This window comes from Rhinolophus ferrumequinum (assembly GCF_004115265.2).
Source record: "Rhinolophus ferrumequinum isolate MPI-CBG mRhiFer1 chromosome 15 unlocalized genomic scaffold, mRhiFer1_v1.p scaffold_54_arrow_ctg1_1, whole genome shotgun sequence".
NCBI classification, from domain to species: domain Eukaryota; kingdom Metazoa; phylum Chordata; class Mammalia; order Chiroptera; family Rhinolophidae; genus Rhinolophus; species Rhinolophus ferrumequinum.
This window is the reverse complement of record NW_022680357.1, coordinates 14,786,066-14,809,266: the sequence shown is the minus strand read 5'-3', so window position 1 is coordinate 14,809,266 and position 23,201 is coordinate 14,786,066. Positions and strand designations below refer to the sequence as shown.

The 23,201-nt window shown below is 51.3% G+C and overlaps 1 long non-coding RNA gene across 1 annotated transcript in view; it reads left to right on the top strand.

Annotated features, from left to right (window-relative positions):
• The window catches only part of LOC117019500 (uncharacterized), a 250,821-nt gene that overhangs the window by 92,633 nt on the left and 134,987 nt on the right, over positions 1-23,201 (top strand). Inside the window, exon 4 of the long non-coding RNA XR_004422501.1 lies at positions 576-678. This is a non-coding gene — a long non-coding RNA (uncharacterized LOC117019500). The remainder of the gene's footprint in view (positions 1-575; positions 679-23,201) is intronic.

Genomic DNA, 23,201 nt, shown 5'->3' with positions numbered 1-23,201 from the left:
CAGTGCATAGATTTGCGGTAGGGCTCAATCTGCTCAGGGTGGATTTTCAAGGATGCAGAAGTGATCACGGCCTGCTTTTCCCCCTCTTTAACTTTTCTCTCTCCCTTTGGAGTGGGAGCAGCCTTAGGCCGTCAGCCAGCTCACCCCCCACAAAAGCAAGTCCATGAAGAGAAGGTGGTCCCTTCCTCCCCACCCCCAAGGCTTACCCTCGTCCTTCAATTTCCGGGGCTTCACCCTCTTCCTTAGAAAATGCTTTCCCATCAGCGAGGCTGAAAACCAGCCAAAAGGCCCCATCAGCGTTCCTTCCCGTGGACAAAGTGGCTTGTGCAGCGCCAGGCCGGGAGTTCCTTTATCTCTCCCTGAGTCAACGAGATTTTGTCTATAGGCCTTTCTGCTATGTTCCTCCAGAGAGAGGTAAACTGCCTTTAAGTAATTGCTGAAGAAGGCATAAACCAGGGAAATTTGATTTGAGTATGCAATTTGAATCGGGAAATACTTGTATAAATAACCGAAGCAGCTGAAGGCGGCAGCTTTGTGCTCTATAGGTTTTTTTTTTTTTTTTTTTTTAATCTCAGGGTCTTCAGAATAGAAGTTCTGCTGCAGCAGCGTATGCATTCCAGGCCTCTCAACTCTGGTTCTGTGCTAGTTTGGCATCATCAGCTACCAGTCCGGACCTTGGTAAGTTGAACTTGCCTAATTAACCTATATTGTTGGAAAGGGTAAAAAAAAAAATAATAATGTTTGATCTCCCAAAGAATGCTACAATCTAGAGCAGTGAGACAGTCTTAAAAAAATAACACACAGCACAAAATGATTTCGAACTAGGAAGCAGTTTGGAGTCTTCTAGTGCCACTTCACCAGTGAGCACATTAGGAGCCAGCAAAGGTAAGTCACACTGAGACCTTGGAAATGTCCTAGTCAGTTTTTCCTGCAGCAACAACCGCCTCCCAACCCTCCCGTATCCCACAGATGTAAGTTGCTGGCATATGTTACGTCAGAGCTGCTGGTCACCCGTGGGTCTCCTCAGCAGGGGTGGGAGATGTCTTCTCAAGGAATATCCACCTGTTTTTAGCTTCCGCTTGGATGGTGTGTCACATCTGCTCACATTCTGTTGGTGAAAGCAGGTCCCCTGGCTGCCAAGCCTGGTGACAATAGGGTGTTGATTGTACTCCGCCTAATGGAAGCAGGTAGAGAGCAGGTGCAAATCCTGTGGACAAAGCATGCGGTCTACCCCCCCCACCCCCCGAAGGTGTGCCAGTCCTTCAGTGAGGGAGTCCAAGAAGAAATGTGAAAACTGAGACAGGCTCTGAAGCTTCCTGAATCTACTTCTTCTTTCGATGATGTCACCTATTTTGATTAACGGCTGAATTCACCCACTGATATCAGCTTACTATCTGCATGTTACCCCGGGTTCCTCTCTCATCTCTACTTGTCACAGGCGGGGATCACCCAAATCCTTGTTATTTCTACTTTCGAGACTCGCCTCAAGAGCTCAGCCTTCCTTCTCTTGCCTAATTTCTCAGGCCTTCTGCCTCGGGACATTTTCTTCCAATCCGAGCTGTGCACTGTGGCCAGAGCGACCCAGCTCGTGTCATGTCTAGGCTACCCCCTTGCCTAATGTCTTCTCACACATACAAGGATCAATGCCACACCTCTTCATGTCACCTGCGTAGACTGATGTTTTGCTACTTCCCAACCCTGCGTTCGATGGTTACTTATCTAAGACTGACCAGCCAACTTGCAGATCAAAGCAAGGAGGCAGGACCCAGATATGTCCACCTCCTCACTGGGCTTTGCTGTGTGGGGCTAAGGCTGGACTGATGGCAGGACCCAGGGAAACGGAGCCTGGATCACTGATTTTCTGTTCAGAGAGGGATGAGGGGAGATCCAGTTCTCCCATAAGGCTCAGCGGCATAACGACCTCCTCACCTCCCAGCGCCACGGGCGGGTAAAGAGTGTTCCTTAAGCCCCATCGAGCAGTCCCAGGACTCAGTTACGGTTTAAGTAGGAATCTCCCACTCCCAGCGCGTGGACAGTTGGCTCTCGTTTTGTTTTGACTGTGAGTTGGGGTGGTCCTGGCCATCTTTCCTCCGTCACCCTGTCGATGAGGTGGTGACCGTGCCTGGAATTAGCTGGGAGTCTCACTCTCTCGCAGTGACTCTGTGCCTTTGCACGTGCCCAGTAGTTCTTTGTGGCTGTGGCACATTTTCCCCTCCAATCTATCAGTCCTCTACCCCTCACCCTGCTCCTGCTTTTCTATTTTCTACCCTTGTTAATCCAGAAACCCGTCTTCGATGTTTCGAGTCTAGCTCACAACACATCGTCACTGGGAGCTCCATCTTCCCCAGAGAATTATTTGCGTCTCTCCTGAGCTCGTCCACTCACTGTCTTGGACACCATCACTGTCGTTCCCCTCGCCACTCAGTAGGTGTTGAGAGGTGACTGTGTGCCAGGCACTGGGTGTCCAGCTGTGACAGGGCCCCTCCCATCGGGACACCCGTTGGCTAGCGGGAACATGCCGTGCCGCGAACCAGCACGTGCGCCTGGTGGTCGTCAGTGGAGGGAAGGCTGTGCACAAGATAGACAGGTGAGGAGCTGGAGAGGAACTGGGAGACGTCCCTTGGGCAGTGGAGCCAGGAAAGACCTGCTTGAGGAAGTTACATTTCAGCTGAGGCTGGAGCACTGAGAAGGAACTAGGCTCGTGAGCAGACAGAGGAAGAGCCAGAGCACAGGGAACAGTGAGGCCAGGTCCTGGAGGCAGGAAGGGGCCCGATGGGCCCAGAGCTTCGCTGGGACCAGAGTGTAGTCTGGGACGCGTTGTGGGAGTGGGCGGGACAGCGCGCGCGTGCAGACCAGGAGGCCATGTCAGGGCTTCTGGAGATCAGCCTGAGAGCGAGGGGAAGACAGACAGTGAAGGGCTTTAAGCAGAGCAGTGGCATGGCGTGACCCACCGTTGTAAAAGGTCACCTGGACCTTGTGTGGGCTGCAGTGGGAAGCAGGCACGGACACAGAAAACGTGCTTTTTAATCTTAAGAAAGGCTCTTGGAATAACCCAGGCAAGAGCTGGTGGCCTGGACCCGCGTAACAGCCGTGTGCCTGCAGGGGGTGGTTGGAGGCATGAGCTGTTTTGGCCGTAGAACCAACAGGACCTGGGGTCTAGCAGAAAGAGTGCAGTCAGGGATGATCCCATGGCTTTTGTCCTGGACGGGTGGACAGGCGGAGGGGCCTTTTCCTGAAATGCTGAACCTGGGGGCGGGGCCTGGGGGGTTGGATAAAACCAAACTGTGCCGTAGACGGAATAAGCTGGAGACACCCATTGGTGAGCCATGCTGTCCGTCTTCCGCGAGACTGCACTGCCTCACCTGTGTGCTTGACACGTAACAAGGGCTCAGAAAGCATTTGTTGAATGGGAGAATCAAAACAGTGCGCTTAAAAGCTATAGATGACTAATGGCTTCTAGAACAAGAGACGATCCAGGGTCCGTGGCAATGGCTAATTAAACCATTCCAATCTGATGTCCAAAATACTGTATGCTCGAGACCCCCCTTCTCTGCCCATTAATTGAACAGGCCCTGTCTTTTTTGCTCTTGTAGTCCATTGTTCTTCAAGTATAATTAGCCCTGTGTTTTGACAGTAAACGAGACTCTGGTCCTTTGATAAATGGCTTGTTTCTGGGGAAGGAAGGAGTATTTGTGAATACAAAACCTGGTCTTCTCCCCCTTTCTCTCACCTCTCCCTCTTCCTCCTACTTTGGGCTGCCTTTAGGTTAGACTGTCACTTTCAGGGAGGCCGTGTTCCTTAGAAAAGGATCGCAGCCCAGAAATAAAAGTTGTTTACTGAACTCCTATTACATGGCGGGCATGTACATTATATGAGGTACAACAGCCCTGAAAAGTCATTGTAAAAAATCCTTATGCTTCCGCCGAGTAAACCAAACAAAGCTCATAGCGAGTTAACATCTCAGAGTTTACCAGAAAGGCTGAGTTGAGATTCAGATGTGCCCAGGTTTCAGTTTTGCAAGATGAGAAAGTTCTAGAAAGCTGTTGCACAACAGTGTGAATACACTTAATATTATTGAAATGTGCACTTAGACTTGGAGAAGATGGTAAATTTGATGTTGTGTGTTATTTAGAGCGTGCGCACATGCATACACACACACACATGCACACACACACACACACAGTCTGTGGTAGACGTAGGACTTGAACTCATGTCTCTAGGACCCAGGGGAGTTAAGCCTGAGAGAGAATGTTGTCTGCTTTGGGTGGGGGCAGGGCTGCGTCTTTGTCTCAGGTGTGTTTCTTTGCTGTAGCTTCCTTGAGAAGTAGAAGGGTGCTTCTGTTAGACCTTCGGGGGACCCAGGTGAGCGGGCTGGGCCTGCCAGAGTCCCTGCTCCAACGTGCTTTCATGTCCCTTGGGCTGGAGGCTCGCGGTGGCCCTGTGAGGAAACCAGGGGCCGTATTAGTCCCATGTGGAGAAACCAAGACTCAGTATGATGAACAGAGTTCAAGGTCACTTGGGGTATCAGGGATGGGGAGGAGGCTAGATCCAGGGAATTCTGATGCTGGGTCCCGGGTTAGTGGAGTGGGCAGTGCAGCACATCTTTTAAAGGTTAGAACCCCCAAAACGGAGAAAACTTGGATGCTTTCCTTATGTTTTATTATTTTATCTAAAGAACTTTCCAGAACGCCTCAGTGCACGGTTCCACTGCGTTGTGCGGCCCTGACTCCTGGCGTCCCCTGGTGACCTCACACTGGGGCGCCCTTGCAGGCTGCTTGGCCACCGGCTGCGTAGGCTGTACCCTTTCTCCAGGCGTGGGGCCGTCTGAGCCCTCCGTTTCCAGCAGTGGATTTTCCTTCTTCACGCTTGAACTCCAGAGGCCCCCAAGGGCTCCTGCCTTAATTAAAATTTAAATTCACAACTCATTTCTTAAGCCGTCTCATAGGCAGCCAAATAATCGCCGTCATTAGCGGGTGGTCAGAGTTGCTTCTGCTTTCGTGCTTTTAGAGACCTCAGCTTGGTCCCGCTTAATACTGTCTCCTGCCCGCCTCTCGCCCGGACCTCGCCCAGAGTCACCTCTGCTGGGACACCTTTGTTTTCTGTGTCCTCAGTTCACAATGCACAGGTGCATCCTGGTCTGTCCCCCTTCCCGTCTCCCAGAGCTTCCTTGTGCCCTGGGGTCACTGCTGTCAGGCATCCTCATTTGGGGACCACCAGCTAGCGGGGAAGCGCAGGCAGAGAGGAGACCCATCGCGAGCTCGGGCAGCTCCCCCCTGAGCCATCCCTGGGCCATAGCAGTGAAGCGGGTCCTCGGTAACTTTCAGACGGCCCCTCACAGCCATCCTTGCTCTCACCAGGGGTTCTCCGCCTTGGCACTCTGCACAGTTTTTATTGGCTAGTTCTGTGTCGTGGGGGCAACATCTTGTGCTTTGTTGGATGTCTGATGGCGTCACTGGCCTCTACCCACCAGCTGCCAGTACAACCCCCAGGTATGACAACGAGACGCGATCAAAGGTCCATTGGGGGCAGAGAAGCCCAGTGCAGAGCCACTGTCCTAATCTGCTGGCCTCTCGAGGGCCAGTCCCCAGAGTTCCGCTTCCCTTTCTCTCTTCCTTTTCCCTACGGTTCTCTCACCATATCTCCAAACTGACATTTACAAAAGGCCACGTCACACACACACACACACACACACACACACACACACAGCTTATACTACTGCTGTCTCCTACAACAGAGAGTTGGAACCTCCCAGGAAGGACTCACACCTTGGAAACCCAAAAGAGCTCGTTTACTCTCCATGGAGGGTGGGGCTGGTGGGATACGAAGTGTCAAAGCCCCTTCGTTCCTTCTGGTGAAACCCTCACTACACACCCACAGGCGTGGAGCAGAGCCGTCGGGCCGCCCTGCGCCCTGCCTCCCACTTGGCCCTGCTGCAGCCCGATGGCAGGGAGCTACATGGTGGCAGGAGGCTGTGGTGTCCGTTCATCACCGAGCTGTGTCTCCGCGGGCTCTCACTCCTCCTCTCTGGGCCTGGTAAGGAAAAGGGATGACAGTGTCTGCAGTTATTTTCTGATGAGGACCCCAAAGAACGGAGGCCTTGCAACAAACAGGCCTTGAGCTGTTCATGGGCTCCCGGCCTGGTACCGGGCTAGGGGACTGGAGAGGTGCAGAGCAGGGCCCTGTGGCCGGGGGCTCCTAGTTTGGAGGTGGAACAGAGAGGTCAGTAGGAACCTACAATAATAAGGGACTGTTCCCAGAGTAAAGGGACAAGCAACGAAGTTCCGTTGGGGACATGAGAAGTCACCTTGGAGTGGGGGTCACACGCATTCTAGAGCAGCCCTTCTGGTAGGGAATTCCGCGGGAGTTGGGCAGCTTGATTGTCACAGGATCCACCTTCTCCAGTTACCTCTTGACATGTCTGTTTCTGTAACAAACCACCCCAAACTTCATGGCTTTAAGCTATTTTATGACATTCATAAATTCTGTGTGTCCAGATACCAGACAGGGCTACTTTGCATGGGGCCTCAGCTGGTAAGGTTTGGAGAGCTGGCAGTGAGTCGAATGGGTGGGAGCTGGAGTCCTCCGGAGGCTTTGTCACTCATGGGTCTGTCATTTGGCTTGGCTGGGACTGTCCACTGCAGCGCCTGGCGTGGTCTCTGCCGGTGGCTTGGGCTTCCTTTCAACATGGCAGCCCCGGGTGGTCAGACGACTCTTACGGCAGCTCATGGCTCCAAGAGAGAGTGGACGCTGCCAGGTGGACACTTCCCGGCTTTTGATGACCTGGCGTTGGAAGTCACCTAACATCCCTTCTGCCATCCTGTATGAGTTGAGGCGTCACAAGCCCACTCAGGATCAAGGGGAGGGCGTACAGACCCCACCTTTCGATGGCAGGAGCATCAAGCACGTCGGAAGCCGTGCTGTCAGACGGCCACACCATCCCGAGTCCCATGTTTCAGGGGCCCGAATTTCTCCGAAGCTTTAGCAGAGAATCCCACCTTGAAAAATCTCTCCAGGTGTATTTACACCAAAAGCCTACTTCAATTAATCAATCCTAATGCTCCAATTACTCAGCTTATATTTTCAGGCACTCTAATAAACACCACAAATGAATAGGAATTAAACTGACGGTGTGTCTCGCTCCACTGTTTGAAGGACCATGTGTGATTTCCCAAGCAGCTTTTTCCCTTTGTGAAAGCTTCTCTCATGTCCGCTGAGCACAGGGAGGTGCTTTCCTGGGCCGAGGTGGGTGGAAGCAGGTGGGAAGGCCTCTGAGCAAGTGTGGCCGTCGTCATAAAGGCACGTTTTAAACGAAAGGAAGCCTGGGCCTTTTTGGTGTGTTCCCGTTTCACGGTGGGAAAGGTCTGCCTTCTCCAGCCTTTGGTCTTAAACAACCGGGCCCCTTGGTTTACTCACCTGTAGAGTAAGGAGGTTGGACTCTGCTGGTTCCCAAAATATCTGTGATTATAGGAATATTGGCTAAGAGCAATTTTCTAACATCAGTAGCCAGAGGGAGCACCCGTGGAATAACCACATTCCTTTGAGTAACTTGCCTTCAAGAAATAGTGTCAGACGTCAGACCTTTTTCTCTGTATTTCTATAAATACACACACACGTGTCTTACATGAGAGACATTTTACTGTAGGTTTTCCTATGCAGTTTCCTTTTTCCTCACCACTGTAATATGTCATGAAAAGCTTCCACATCAGTACCTAAAATGAAGCAGCGGAATTCTTTTCCGCTGCTATGTAACAGTCCGCTGTATGGATCCACCCTGTATTATTTAAGTAGGACCCCCCCCAACCCCCCCGACCCCCCGCTTTGGGCGTTAATGTAGGTTCCTTCCATTCTTTTTCTTTCTTAACAATGCTGCAGTGAGTAACCATGGACATACATCATTTTTCTCCTGTGAAGCTATAGCTATGGAATAATTTTATAGAAGCAAATTTGCTGGGTCGAAGGTCATGTATGAGCTTTTGTAATTTTGATTGGTATTGACATATTTCTCCTTATAGAGATGATAACAATGTATTCTTCCATCAATAATATATGAAAGAGCCTCCCCCCCACACACACACCAGATAGAACCAAACTTTACAACTCTTGTCACTCCGATGGGTGACAATGGCATCACATGTAGCTTGAAGTGGCACTTTTCTTTGGAGAGAAAGCTAGCATCTTATATGTAAGAGTCCTTTGTATTTTTCTCAGAAATGTGTCCTTACAGACATTGGAAGGAGATGCACTTAACACGTTTTTAACACATAGTGTTAAATCTGTCGGATGGACCCACCAAAATGCCATGGCCCTGGCCCCCTTTTTATACCAGTTTCCAAAGTCACCTATAAGCTCTTAGGAGGGTGGTGACATCCTCACTGTCACCAGCGATCCACCCTTTATGGTTTTCGTTGCTTTGCCTTTTGGTGGAGTGGAGTGAGACAGCGGCCAGAGGGACCTCCATGAGCCACCGAGTCGGCCTGTATTTGCTAGAAAACCATTTGGAAGATACTCTGCATCACCGAAGCTTCTCTGCCTCCTGCCATATAGTCTGGTCCACGAGTCTCTGGAAAAGAACCACACTCATTTTTGCTGAAGCCTGTTTCTGTGCAGTACATTTTGTTATGATTATGGGTTTTGTCGTAAAAAGAAATCCAACCCGAGATATTTCTAGAAAAAGTCAAACGTTGGCCTCTTTCATCATTTATTAGCGTCAGCTCTTTCTACTGATGATGACGGTGACGAAATGTCTTTTCCTCAGCACTTCTTTTGTCCCTGATTTTCAAGGTTTAGATACCGAATAAGAGGCAGGCGAGGTGTGGCTCTAAGTCTAAGCCACATGTGCCTACACAGTTAATCAGTAACTTTGCCTTTTGAGGTCACTGGCCCCTGCCCAGCCAGGGATAACGATGATACTCTATTTAGATTGTCTTGTGACCCCAGCGTCTGGTACCAACTGATTAAAATCCCAGAGGGAGGAACGTTTGGACAGTTGGCCAGATTTCACCATGTGCCTTGCACTGGGGTCTGTGTCAGGATGCAAAAGTGAATTAATAAGCTGCAGCCCTGAGAATAGCTGCTCTCTCAGTGTGCCGAGGCCTGTGCACAACTACTACTCTGGCTGTGTCTGCATCCCTTTGTCTGGCCAGCAAGTAAGTGAAAAGATGAGGTTTTCACAGTCCTTGTAAATCCTGGACCCATCAGGTTTGGAGCTTGAAGAGGAGTCGAGGCCTAAGACATAGAAGTCCAGCCGTAGACATTGCATCCACTATCTGCGGAGTCAAACCATCCTTGCATTTTGATTTAATCTAATTCGAGTCTTCATGCTCAGCAAGTGGGAGACGGGGATATGCAAAGGAAAGAGTGGGCACAAGGTAACTTCTCCAGCCTCTTCTGCTTTCCACTCCCTGGCGCAAGAGAGCACGAGATGGGGACTGACGGTCACATCTCCGCCATCAGTGTCAGTTTCCCACGAACTCTCGTAACATGAGCACCATTCTGAGCCAAGTGGGCGTCTCGTATTTAAAGATACACCTTTTCTTTTTTTTTTTAAACCTGGGTGCTAACCACAAGGGAAAAGGGCTCCCCAGGGAACCAGTGAGTGACACACTTGTCGCTGAAAGGGAGGCTGGCAGGGTGGCCAGACGCAAAATGCGGCATATGTTGTACTGAATGGTCTCTGTAAGAGATCTGAGTTATTTTCACGATGTGCCCTGTACGTGCTTTGCTGACTTACAAGTCTAACACCCAAATCGGGGGTGAAAAACGACTTCATTCACATTTCTCAGAAACAGGGAAGAAGAGACAAACACCTCGTTTCCAGCAAGCTCGTGAGACTCCGCCTGTATTTCCCCATCTTTCATCATTCGTGTGGGACTCCATAGCTCTCATCTCCCAACACCGCCCTGCGCAGCTTTCCTCCCTCTCCCTGTCTTGCCCTCCTCTGTCTTCTTTTACTACACAAGATGGTCTGAGCCTCCCTACAGCAGACGAGGACTCATTGCTGTTCTCGAGGGATAAGAAGGGTGGGCAGGAAATGCATTTGTCATCATAGGGTAGTCGTTGTGTTATGGGGTGAATTGTGGGTCTTCCACCCCCAAATTCATAGGCTGACGTCCCAACCTCCAGTACTTCTGATGTGACTGTATTTGGAGACGGGGCCTTCACAGAGGTAATTAATTTAAATTAGGTCCTTCGGGTGGGCCCTCATCCAATATGACCAGTGTCCTGGTAATAAGAGGACATCTGGACACACATGTGCAGAGGGAGGAGACAGTGAAAGGCACAGAGAGAAGACGGCCACGCACAAGCTAAAGAGACAGGCTTCAGAAGATACCAGTCCTACTGACGCTTGATCTCAGACTTTTAGCCTCTAAACCTGTGAGAAAATAAATGTCTGTTGTTTTGGCCACCCCATCGGTGGTCCGCTTTTATAGCAGCCCCAAGGGCGTGAATACACTTTGGAAACAGGGAAAGGGGGTGCTGTGAACACCCATACTAATTATGCCTGTCCCATCCTTATTCAGCTTGTAGAAATGTGTACAGCAAAAGGGAAACCACTCACAAACATTGGCATGTTAGATGCTTTTGGCCAAAAATTACTTGCGACGCTCCTCTCACAGCTTACTGGAGGCGCGTGAAAACGTGGTTGTGGGTGATGGGGGCCGTGGGAGAACTGAAAGCAGAGAAGAACACGGTGGGTGTGAGTTTCGGGTAGATCCGGCAGCGTTGATGTTGAAGATGGATTGAAAGAGTGTGAAACTGAAAAGGGAGGAGCGTTGAAAAGCTTTTTCGGGCAGCAGCCGCGAGGATGGAGAGTTCGGGCTGGGTTTGATGAATATCGCGCTAGGAGAATAATCATATTGGTTAATAGGATGGGGCGAGATGGGTGGCAGCTATGTTTGTAGCTTGGCTATCTTGAGTATATGGCGGCACCATCAAAGGCAAAGGACTCTGGGAGAATTGATTTGTTTTCGTGCATGTCACTTCATTCCAGGAAGAACTTAGGTTGGCTTGCACAAGTACCGCGTATGACACAATACAAACAGGCAGATGGGGAGAGTTAAGCAAAGAGTGACCGAAAGCGGGAAAGAAGGGAGGAAGTGAAGAACGCAGTGAGCGTGCAAATCCTCATTCAAAGGTTCTGAACCCTTGCCAGAGACGGGCTGTCCATTTCATTTTAGGCGAGTGAATGACATGATTCACACTGGTCGTTTTCATCAGTGCCATCCACGTCCTCCGAGAACCTGGAGTCTGAGAATTCCAGCTTGGTGAAAATCCAGCTTTTGCGGTCTGGGCGTCAGAGGCACCAGGGATCCGGGAAGAAGCAGGTTGAACATTGGAGAATCCCTGCAGAGAAAGAGGTGTGTGTGGGGTTCAAAAATGTGAGGCACCCCCGGCTCACTGAGGGCAGAGTGGCATCTGGGACGGTTCAGGGACTGTCTGAGGAGACAGCGTGTCTGTACTTGGACGCGATCGCGTGAAATCTGTTTATTTGGGAAAAGGACCCAGACATGTCACATGCCTTCCACGCTGCCACTTGACTGATTTACAAACAGCTTATATAAGCAGTCAGCCCCCTTAAGTCTTGTTACTGTCATTTCCAGGGTGGCAGATGCTTTCAAACATGGACACGTCTTCCGCCACGCACTTGCATGTGAATGTGTCCCCGTCCAGGCGTGTTTCTATGACCGCGACACCATCGCACCTTGGAATATGCCCACGCCACCCGTCGGATGGCTCTTGGGTCAGGGCCCGGAATGGTTGTCCCCATGCTCCATTTCCCGGAGCTCCTGCCTTTTGCCGGACGTTAGGGGGAGGTCAGCCAGGTGTTTGTCAGGTTCACGCTCCTTCTGCCCGCGGTAGGAAGGGCCAGAGGCGGGACTTTGGAGCGTGTTTGGAGGGGCTCTTGGCACTCACATGGCTTCACGTGCCGGGTCCAGAACTGGTGGGGCCAGATTTGCTGATCTTTGCAGCGTGTGTGTGTGTGTGTGTGTGTGTGTGTGTGTGTGCGCGTACGTACTTTGGGGCTTTGTTCTCTGTGGGGAATGGCTGTCGCTGCTGGGTGCCCACGTCCATTTCCCTCTTCTCCCGTAAGAGCACCCCTATTTCCCCTTGGAGAGTCACCTTGTCCTACTTCCAGTCCAGAGGGGGTGACGACTCAGATCTTCGTTTTCCATTTTCCTGCCCCCCGTGATTGGTTCATGGATGGGCACGTGACTTCATCCAGTTCAAAGAGAACCATCTTGGCACTTTATATCTAGTACGATACAAGCCTGAAGTTGCTGGCCTGCATCGTATTGCCACATGGAGCTGGCACACTTACGGTCGGAACCAACGCAGTGGGAAGGGAACTTGAGATTTAGGGAGAGACCGCCTGGATCCAGCCGCAAGTGACGCCCGATGACATGTGGACTTGCTGCAGTTGTAAAGCAACCAATTCATTATGATCAGTGTCATTTTGCTTCGCCAGTTTTACTTCTGTCACCTGCAACGTTCTGTGCTTACCTGTCTCCGGACAGCGTCCTGACGGGCCACTGACAATTTGGTGGTGTGGGTGACCTTTCCCTTTACAAGTTCATTCTTCCTTTACCTACAAGATGCACCCGGCAGAGGTGTTGGCTGGGGGGTCAGAGAGCGCTGGGTGTGAATCGTGGCCCCGCCACACTCTTCGGTTTTGTACCACTGGTTCTGCCTCTCAGAACCTCCTAGATTCTTCGTCTGTAATGCATGGAAAGTAACGCCAGCCTCATAAGACCTCTATGACTGTGACAGTCATGTAAATAACCAGCTATGAACTTGATCCGTGGCATCCAAATGCAACAAATGCCAAAATACTTTCCTTGTCTTAAATTAAATTGAATCTGGCTCTCTGCCCCCACTAGCTGAGTGCTGAGACATTTCATCACAGGCATGGTTAGGGACATACCCTGCCAAGCCCCAAAGATACACAAAATCCAGGGAATTTATGTTGTTCCTTAAAAATGGGGGTGGGGCCTCGACCTTAGTCCTGGGGGCCACCAGCGTCACGGGTGCTTTGTCCTGTTTTGTCCCCCAGCCTTTGTCCTGGCCAGGGCCCCAGGGATGCTTCTCGCTGCTCCTGTGCTGCCTCTAGCTAGAAGTGTGACCACGGAGCTTTTGGCCATTGCTTTTTGTCAAAGCCTCAGCACCTTGTCCAGCCTCCCTGGTATCCTACAGGGATCTGTGTTCAAACCGGATACTAGTTCTACCTCTTGTGGAAACCTCAAACGCCCTATCCTTCCTGTTCTAGAGAAGCCAATGCTTGGCCTCCCTCTTCACCACCAGCACCCCCACCCCCAGCCTGTTTCCCCTCCTCATTAGTGAGCTTCCACCTCCTAAACAAAAGTGGGGTGAGGCTTGCCTTCGGGGTGTCTCATCATTTCCGGTTTTGGCCCTTCAGCTGAGATGCTAGTTGTCTGCACTGTCAAGTTTCTCCTCCCTTCACGCCATGGAATGTTCAGCTGCACAAGTGGATGCCCAGAGCGGGGCCGACTTTCACCAACCTGCCTGGCACCTGGGGTAGCTGTGCAGTGAGTTCTGGCCAAAGGGATCTAGGTGGTAGGGTAGATGAAAGCTTCTGGGAACCTTCTTTCACGGACGGTTCATGCCTGCTGGGTTCTTTTTCTTCTTCTCCTCCCCCTGCCTTCCCCTGTCCCCTCTTCTTCTCCTTCCCTTTTTCCATCCTGCTTCCTGGAATGTAGAGGGTGCCATTTTGGACCAAGAGCATGATGGTCATATCCTAAAACATGTCAGAGCAGTGAGTTGGGAGGGACTGAGGCCTCAATTATTTAAGAGACACAGAGGAGAAAATTCCCTCTTTTTTGGCACAGTGTCCTGATGAGTGAAATAGCAGCTGTCATCCTGTGAGCGCCAGGGGCCAAGCTCAAAGATCAAGGTAACTGCTGAGCGTGGCAGAGCGGAACGCAGGAGAGAGCCGGGTCCCCAGGGCGTCACTCACCCTGGAGGCTCCCATCCCGGACTCGTGTGATGTGAGATGAGACGTTTTGCCCGCTGTTTCATTATATAAGGCCCACCTCACTGATGGGACCCGAAGGGGCACAGTCCCCAAACACCAAAGCTTGGTTCCTTATTTTTAAGACTAAGCGAGGAAAATCCCCCTTGATCTTTTGAGCATTCTTCAGCAATGAGGACAAAACACAAACAGATACCACACTAAATTATCCCCCACGTGTGAAAAGCTCAGCATGGAACTTGGCACATTTAAGCAGCCCGTAAAAGGTGCCTATTTTTCTTTTTCTGATTTGCATAATGCCTCAATAAACGCTGGTTTCCGATTCTATCTCCTGGAGCGTCTCTCCCTCTGCTGCTAAGTCCCCAGACCCTTTACATTTATCTGCCTTCTCCCCTATTAAAGCTGGTTCTTGAAGAAAGACTGTCAACTCACTCTCATTGAGGTGTCAGTGACAGATAAGGCTTAACTATGACCTCATTCCCCAAACACCATCCGCTCGCCAGTGAGATTTACATTTAATAGCGGATCAAAGCCCGAAGCCAAAGGAATGAATCTTTAATGGTGAAATGTGAGGCGTCAGAGAGCTTAGGAAAAACTCATATTGAATGGGAGGGGTCTCCCTGGTGTTCCCAGTTTTCTCAGGGGTCCTCATAACGTTCCCCAAAGCCTCCCAGATCTAAAACCATCACGCCACGTAGCAGTTCACAACTAGTGGTTGGAAAACCGTCGATTCTTGATGAAACTGAACCAGAGTCGGAGCGGGAGCTGTGAAATCAAAGGCCCAAGAAGAGGGAGCCTCAGCTCCAGAGGGGCTTGTCCGGTGGGGGAGTCGGGCTGCCTGTGGGCTGGAACTTCCCTGGGGGCTGGTGCCGTGTTGAGCCACGTTTGCTTTTTGACGCCACAGGTTCTTGACATAAGCACTTCAGGGGCTGTAACGAGTTACCTTCCTGCCCCCCCACGCCCCATTTCTGCACTTGGGTCTTCTCTTCCATCCTCATCCTCGTCTCAATTCTTCTCTCTGCTTGTCCTGACCTCCCCAAGTGCCTCTTTGGCCAGGCCTCTCGGGTTCCGTGAGCATGACTTGGGGTCTCCCCTCTCCTTGGATCCACCATTAAATCTCTGGGCATCTGGCTTGGGCCCCCAGCGGTGCAGAGTGACACGCTGCATCCCTGGTCAAAGTTGGGATTTCCTCTCTGAGCTCCAGTCCGCACTCAGTTTCCTGCTTGACGTCTTTTCTTGGATGTTTCACTGCTACTTTAAGCTCAGCACACGTGTGCCAAGAATCTGCCAGCTGTGCTCTTAGATCCGTTCTCCACCCATCTCCATCTTGCTGTCTGTGGGAGATGGAGCTGTTTGAACCCCATCAACTCGGGCTGGGTTAGACCAACTGAGACAAGGGGGGGGCTGCCGTGTGCGTTCTCTCACCCCCTTCCGGAAAGGTGGGCTCGGCCTCCACCTGAGCCTTCCTCTTTCAGGGTGGCCTTCTGTACACGACTCCCTCGCTCCCTCTGCTTGTGCCTGCAGGTTTGGGGGCAGTGACAGCCTGCACCAGCTGTGTCCACGTCACCCGGGCACTTAGTAGAAAAGCACATTTGGGGGCCACGCTCGTGTCCTGATGAGCTGGAACTCAGGGGTGGGCCCGGGAGTCTGCTTTTTCACCAGCCTTCCAGGTGATTATGACGCATCCGGAAGCGGGAGGCTCACTGCCTTTCTTTTACCTCGTCACACTTTTGTAATTAGTGACAAAGTCTTCAAGTTATGATTCATTGAGTGTTTCTTCTGTTTCTTCCTGGGATTCTAACTGAGTAACAACAACAACACTGATGATAATACCAGGATTCTGATCCTCCCGCACACTCCTCTTCTTTACTCTCAGCATTTGCCCACCTGTCTAATATACCGGAGGAGCTCCATAAAGATTCACTTCCGGGCATTGCTTCTTAGTCCTTTTCCCAACACGCCCTCCATTCATCCACGCACCCACCCAGGCACCGCCATGCGGGTGCTGGGGATGGGAAGCCAGATGCAGTCTGGGCAGTGTCCTGAGTTCATGGGTGAAACGTCGGCTCTCGAGCTTCAGCGATGGCGTCTGTTGAACGAGGATCAGTGTCCACCCACCCTGTGGGTCCCACGTCCTGTGGCGTAGGGGCCTCCTGGGGCAGAGCCTGCCACCCGGTTTTCGTGTTACTTATGACCACAAGAGATAAATGACAGCATAACTTAGGCAGGGCTCCCACAGAGGTAAGGACAGAGCTTTACAGAACCACTCCACGCCGTGCAGCTGCGTGAGCATCTTGTGGGTTAAAAAAGGATCATCGAAGTACTTTGTAAGCTGCTTGGGGTCACACAAGTCTAATGTTTACTGCCCTCGTGTGACATCGCTCCCCTGCTTTCCCTCTGCCAGGCTACTCTTTAGTTTCCTTTTGACCTGATTTCATTCCTGGGAAAAGGTCCGTCAGCAGAAAGGAGTAACAGTGGTTTCGTCTGGGTCAGGACGCCCTCAGCCTCTGCATTTGTTTTTCTCCCTGCAAAACGAATATAATTTTATTGTTTTCATTGGTTAAAAAAAGATCTAGTTTTTTTTTTTTTTAAAGTCAAATGATAGAAGAACATAGAACAAAGTACGTATCAGTCAAAATAAATCATTTAGAGTTACTACTTTTAACGTTTTGGAGAACCTCCTTTTGTACACATCCTTATACTTTTAGCTGTAACTTTATCTAGCTTTTCAATTTTACATAAATGGCGTCATTTTATACAGGCAACCCTCTTTTAGACAGAAACCACCCTCAGGAGCTCGCGGGAAATTTCCCTGAAAGATGCTCTCTGGCTGTCTCTAGTATGACCAGCAGATGGCGCTGGTTCTGAATTTATCAGAATTTCCCGTCCCTGGCGCCAGCGGCAGAAATAAATGGTCGTTGTCCCAAGTCCTGGGCCCTCCCATTACTCTAGCCCCGGGTTGAAGATGGATTGATTTTGTCTTCAGTGACACCCGCGGGTGCCCGCATTCCAACATGGAGCGAATCTATTTCCTCTGTGCCCCCACCGCACCTCGGGCAACTGTGCAACTGAACAAGCTCTGCCTTGCGTGGTAGTTATGTTTGCACCGGGTTTCTCGTCCTCACCTCGCTGCTGTTCCTAATTAGATCGTGCGCTCCCTGCAGGAAGAGACCGGGGCCCCTAACGCAGAGCTTTGTGCATTTAGATAAGGCATTCAATACCTGTTGAGTTTAAGTGTCAATGAAGAATAAGGCGGTTTGTAAAGTAGAGGTTAGAAAGAAAAAAAAAACCACAGTGGTTTAAAGCAAAAAAAAGCACAAAAAGAATATTGGAGTGGGAGTCAGGACATGTGACTTTTAGGCCTGGATTCGGTATGAACCAGCTGGTTGACCTTGCATCAGCCAATTGACCTCTGGGGTCAAGTTGACGTGTATGGGGGGGAAGCTGGACAGAATGATCCCCACGTCCCCTTCAGCCATGACACGTTTGGATACCAAAGTCTCTCTGGATTTATTCTATTTTCTTTCCTTGGGTCAGTCTGCACCTAGGAATTACTCCAGGCGCGGCCAGGAACCCTGGAAAGTCAGGTCCGGTGGCGTCCGGAGCAGACATGGCCCCGGTCAGCGATGCCCCCTCCTTGCAGGGCGGTCGGCACAGCCCATCCATCAGTATTAGACTCCCTTCATTGTGCTGATTGACACAGGATGAAAACTACCCGGCGAAGGAAACAGCAAACGCCTTTGCACCCACCGAATGGCCGGTAAATGGGCGACACTGCTGTGAAAGTTAAGTGAGATTGAAAACTGGCCTGCTTGTGTCTTGTAGGGTGACTGTTTCCTATTACAGGGATCCAGGTCCCAGGGGCAGTGTGAGGTGGTGGGGTGTGGGAGGGGGGCAGCTGGGGGGTCCACGTCTGGCGCCAGATCCATGGAGAACCAAGGCAGAACACACAAAGATCGAGGAGGAGAAGGCTGCTTTTGTCACCCCCAAGCTGCAGTGACAATCAGCGCCTTCTCCGTTTGAAGTCTGTTGAGAATTGTTTTCTCATAAGACTTTGCTACTGGGAGTGTGGAAATCCTAGGCTTTTGAGCAGTGCTTTTCGGCTGGTGGAATGGGGGCTCCCTCCACCCCCAACCCCCCCAGGGGACATCAGGCTACGTCTGGAGATGTTGCTTGTCATAACTGGAGTGGGAGGGGGTGACACTAGCATCTAGTGAGTAGAGGCCAGGGCGGCTGCTGAGGGCCCTGCAGTGCACAGTACGGCCCCCCACAGAGAAGGGTCCTGTCTAAAATGTCAGCAATGCTGAGGAGAAGTCCTGTTCTTCTAACACGTGTGACTTTGGACAAGTAGCTGAATCTCCCCAGGCTCACGATTTGGTTATAGATGGCTGGCAGCAATGGCTCCAGCTCTCCTGCCTTCCTGCCCTGCCCATTGCAATATGACTGCATGTCCTGCTCTCGAGACGTGGAGTCCGTTTCCTAGCCCTGAATTTGGGGCTGGCCTTGGGACTTGCTTCATCTAACAGAAGGCTGCAGAAGTGATAGCTTGCACAGCTCTGCTATTTTCTTTGGAGCCTGGCTCTGCCAGGGAGAACCAGGGAGAACTAGACGGACACTAGGCCTTGTGGAGAACAGCTACGTGCCCTGTCTTGTGGCCAGTTTCCCCAAAGGTGAGAGTCAGCCCAGCCCACAGCAAAACCATTGACTGGTCTGGGGCTGAGCTAAGGAGAACCAGCCCGCTGACCCACGTCTCAGGGGCAGCAGTGGACTCTGACTGTTACCCCACTGAGTTTGTTCGGCTGGTTTGTTAGGCTGCAGTAGGTAGCTGACACACATGGACTTGACATCTAGATTCAATCAGAGCAAACTCTGAGGGCCACGGGAACCTCTTACGAGTTGCTTCCTTTCCTGATAGCTGACATTTTCCTGAGTGGATAGCTTCCTGTGGTTTGCGATGTGCATTCCTGCACCTTTGCTGCCCAGTGAAGGGAGCCCAGCAAGCTCTGGCTGGAGCTTGGTTTGCTTAAGGTCATGTATCATGGCAAGCCGGAGGAACCAACCCTGATGTAAACAGTAGTCCACAGCGCTTATGAGAAGGACACCGGCAAGCTGGTGAACGGGGGCCGTGGGACGCCAGGAGTAAGGGCTCCTCCAGGGACCCCGGCAGCACATGTGTTTGTGAATCTCCTGGGATGCTGTCAAGGTGACCACGGTGTCCTGACCACCTCCCTGTGTCTGCGTTAGTGCTCACGATTCAAAGCCGTGACGGACAGGAGAATCAGATTGGCTTTCTGGTGTTCTCTGCCTGGTCCATGGAGGCGGGATCATGTGATTGGCAGCTCCGCCAACCCCTCACGGAGTGGGAAAGGGGCATCAGACAGAAAGAAAAGATACCCTCACCCTCGGCCCTCCCCGCCCCTCCCTCCCCAGTGTTACAGATTGGGACAGAGGGAAGACGTAGGTGTAGGATGTCTGGTGTAAGGTCTGCACATGCAGGACATTTCATCATGGCTATATGTCATCAGCGTCTATTTCGTGTCTAGTTGGAAAATGAAAAAGCTTAGAACGTTAAAAAGCAAGCTTAGCTGTGCTGTTGACTCCCACATAACCTTCCCGGTGACTCTCGTCTTGTCACATGGGTGTTAGAATTTGGGGTGATGTGTTGGGAGTGGATAGTGGAGTGAGAAGGGAGATGATGTCACTTTTGACACACACTGTAACGAGCTCATTCTCTGAGTCCCATTTGGGCCAGGACATTTTCTGTCACCTACGCCATAGCAGATGCCACGTATCCATAGGACCACTCTAGATTTTCTTGACCAGACAGTAAGTTTCTGCTGTCCAAAAGTCACCCCCAGGCCCCCAAAGTGTCCCAGCTCTGGAGACAAATGAGTTCCCAATTTGCCATCCGTAAACTAGGAAAGGTGAACAGAAGCCGTAGTTTCCAACTTTTAATCTTCTTGAATCTTTCTATGGAAGCTCAGCACAACCAGCAGATAAATGTGGAGCCTTCCTCATGGAAGCAGTTGTGTGTGTGTTAGGGGGCGGGGCGGTGGATAGGAGGAGGCGGGTGCAGACCGGAGCCCCGCCCACACGTGGCTTTGCAGCTCGGAGCCCCGCCCACACCTGGCTTCCCCGGTGCTCTGTTGTGCAGCCGGCATCTCTGCGGACGCTCTTGGGTCTGGGAACCACTGTGTGCAATTGGGGGACCACTAACGGCTGAGGCCTCGCCAGGCTTTGAATCCAGTGCTCGATTGAGGGACAGAAGACAAAAGTGACAAAGGGGGCTGTGGAGACAGCAGATGCTAGACCGAGTTCCTGAAACGATGGAGCTAGAGGCTACTCAGCGTTTTCACCAAAGATGGGAGAGTGTCGTGGGGGGAACTCGAGACTGGGAGGTGAAATAGGAACCGTCCCAGGTTTGTGATCTCTCAGTTCTGCCAGACAGGAGCTGGCAGGTCACGTCGGGCTCTCCATCTCAGCACCCTCATCTGTAAAATGGGGACACGGCAGCACCTGCTTCCCAGAGTGGGAAGTAGACCTGAATGTGATGACCAACGAGGTGCTTGGCGGAGTTTTCAGTAAGTGTGAGCTCTTGGTACCAGTCATGTGATTGTTGTCAGCTGGGAACTTGGTGGCCAGATTGGAGCTCTGCAGCCTCTGCTGTTTCCCGGTCACCACCCTGCCCTGCCTCATGCAAACAAAGGTGACAAGGGTGGTGCCTCCCGCCCACACTGGGGGTTTGCTCTCAGTGCTCTCTCCACCACAGCTAGGAGGCCTGGCCCCTTTCTCTCTCTTCCAGAGGACTGTTTTCTTTTCCTTTTGTCCCCTGGTAAGAACATCAGGAGAGAAATTAAAGCAAAAAGGGGCTAAACAAGCTGTGGCAGGAGAACAGAGCGTGCGATAATGATATATGACGCTAAAAGCAGGAAGTGGGCAAGACTGGTGCTCCAGAAGTGCGTAAAACGAAGATAAATCCGTCCCCGGAGAGCTATAACATAGTAACTCAAGTAACGGAGCAGCGGGGGTCCACAGTCCCCTGGAAGAGCAGTTTGCACTCCTGTGGAGCTCAGCCTCTGCCCGGCATCGTAATTCCCTGTGCTGGGGGCCCGGCTGTCTCTACCAGCCTCTGGGCGCAGCTGGTGGATCCAGGCTTCTGCTGGAAACGGGCACCTGTTGGCAACAGAGCTCCGAGGTCCAGCCCAGCCATGCTGTGCAGCAGAGGGAGAACTAGACGGACACCTTGGAGACCTGGATTTCAGTTCTGCCTTCATCCTTGTGTGACCTCGGTCAGGTGACTTTGTCTCTCCGAACGCCCGTTGTCTCTCATGGAAGTTGGAGATAGAAATGTCTGCTGTTGCGGGAAGTCCAGAAGCCCATTCAGCAGGCGGGCCTCACAGATGTGCTTTTGAACATTCTGTTAACATGTGGACCTGGAAGGAACCAGCAGCGGCAGCCCTTGGGCACTTGTTAGAAACACAGTTTCTTGTCCATACCCCAGACTTACTGAGTCAGAAACTCTGGGGGTGGCGCCCGGCAATCTGTGCTTTAACAAGCCTTCTGAAGCGTGCTCAAGTTTGAGAATCATTCCTTTATCGAAAAGCACCCCAGCTTGTGTTCTCGTTCCCTCGCATCCTACTTTGCTAACTTATTAGTAAGGACAGCGGACAGTCAGTGTCCACAGGGGCCAGCTCCGGACAGTTCCTGGGGTTGGTAATGAGAGTCCTTGTTCCAGGAGACATTTGAGGGGTGCTGAGAAGTGTCCGCTGCAGCGTGTGTGGTCCCTTCATCCCAGACCCAACAGAGTCCCTCTGCTTTCACCACCCTTTGCTCCTTCCCTTTTCCTCTCTCCCCAGACTCAGTAAGTGGTTTCAGTCAGGGATGGGAGAGATTTTCTATGCCGAATAACAATGTTTTAATGCCCTGATTCCCTTTAGAGGTGGGCATCTGAAGCTCAAAAGACTGCCTAGGTTTTACAACTCACCATACGAGGCACTGAAGTTTAAAGCCTTCTCTGTGCGTTTCTGCAACCCCTTCCTTAGATAAATAAAGGTCATAAATTCTAGTTGCTGCTAGAGTGGGGGAAGAGAATCAGGAGTCACAGGAAGTCCGCGGAGAGAGCGTAAGCAGGGATTCCCAAGGTAACGTCTTGTGTACCTGTAACATAGAGGGGCAGGCTGTTGCATTGCGCATCCCTGGGCAAACTTTCCTCCATTTAGGAAATGACACACGTGGCCGTGTTGGGGGGACAGACCCGTCACGTCCAGCTTCCTGTCCCACCTGCCATTCCGTGGTCATAGCTTTCCTCCTGTCCACAGCCCGGGTCACTCTTCCTCGTGGCCCAACAGAACTTAGCTACCGGGAGTGATCCATTTCCGTCTCCGTGATACTCACTCAGCTACTCCTCGATGGGAGCTGGACGGTGAAACTGCTTCGTGTCTGTTTTACAACCTGAGGATGCTGCTTTCAGTGTGGTTTTCAGTAGTTATCTTCTGAGTAGCCGGGATGTTTTGGTTGCACATAAGTGTGACCTCACTGTGTGTATCTAGCTGGGTGGGGATTTCAAGGCATCAGAAGGATCCCAGCTCCCACCTGGTTAGAGATGCAGAGAAGAGTCCAGGAGGCCTTCCTGGAAGCGTGAAACTCCACGTTCAGTGGGTCTGAGAGAGGGACGTTTCAGATTTATACTTGTATGGAGCATTGGCATTTATAAAACACGTCCGTATGTGTTAAACATTAAGATGTAGTTTTGACAGGTAACCGATGTGAGCTGGGTTAGAATAAGAGGGATTGATGAGATTGAAGGACCCATCAGAAAGTTACCAAATGTAAGAGAGTGCATTTCTTTGACTCTGGCCTTTAATTGCTGGAGTATATTTTCACAAAACATTCTGTTTTATGGTATTTATGTAGAGGAGCTATATTAGAGCAGAGTCCCCTCAGCCATGGTAAGGTAAGCCATGGTTTAAGCCCTGCCACCACTTTCTAACTAGTCTCCAGGAAAAGCCTCCTACAAGGTTTCCTTGTAAACATGCCGCAATGCCACGAGGCTGAAGCCGGACTGATTGAATGAAGTATGATGAGGTCCCCAAGCTGGTTCTTAAGATGCCCTTGGTTCCAGTTTTCCCGGGGCCCCCCATGCAGTCTTGACCGATGGGCATACAGAACAATTCTAGGTCAGGGTCTAGGTTCCTCAGCAGAGGAATGGAGCTTC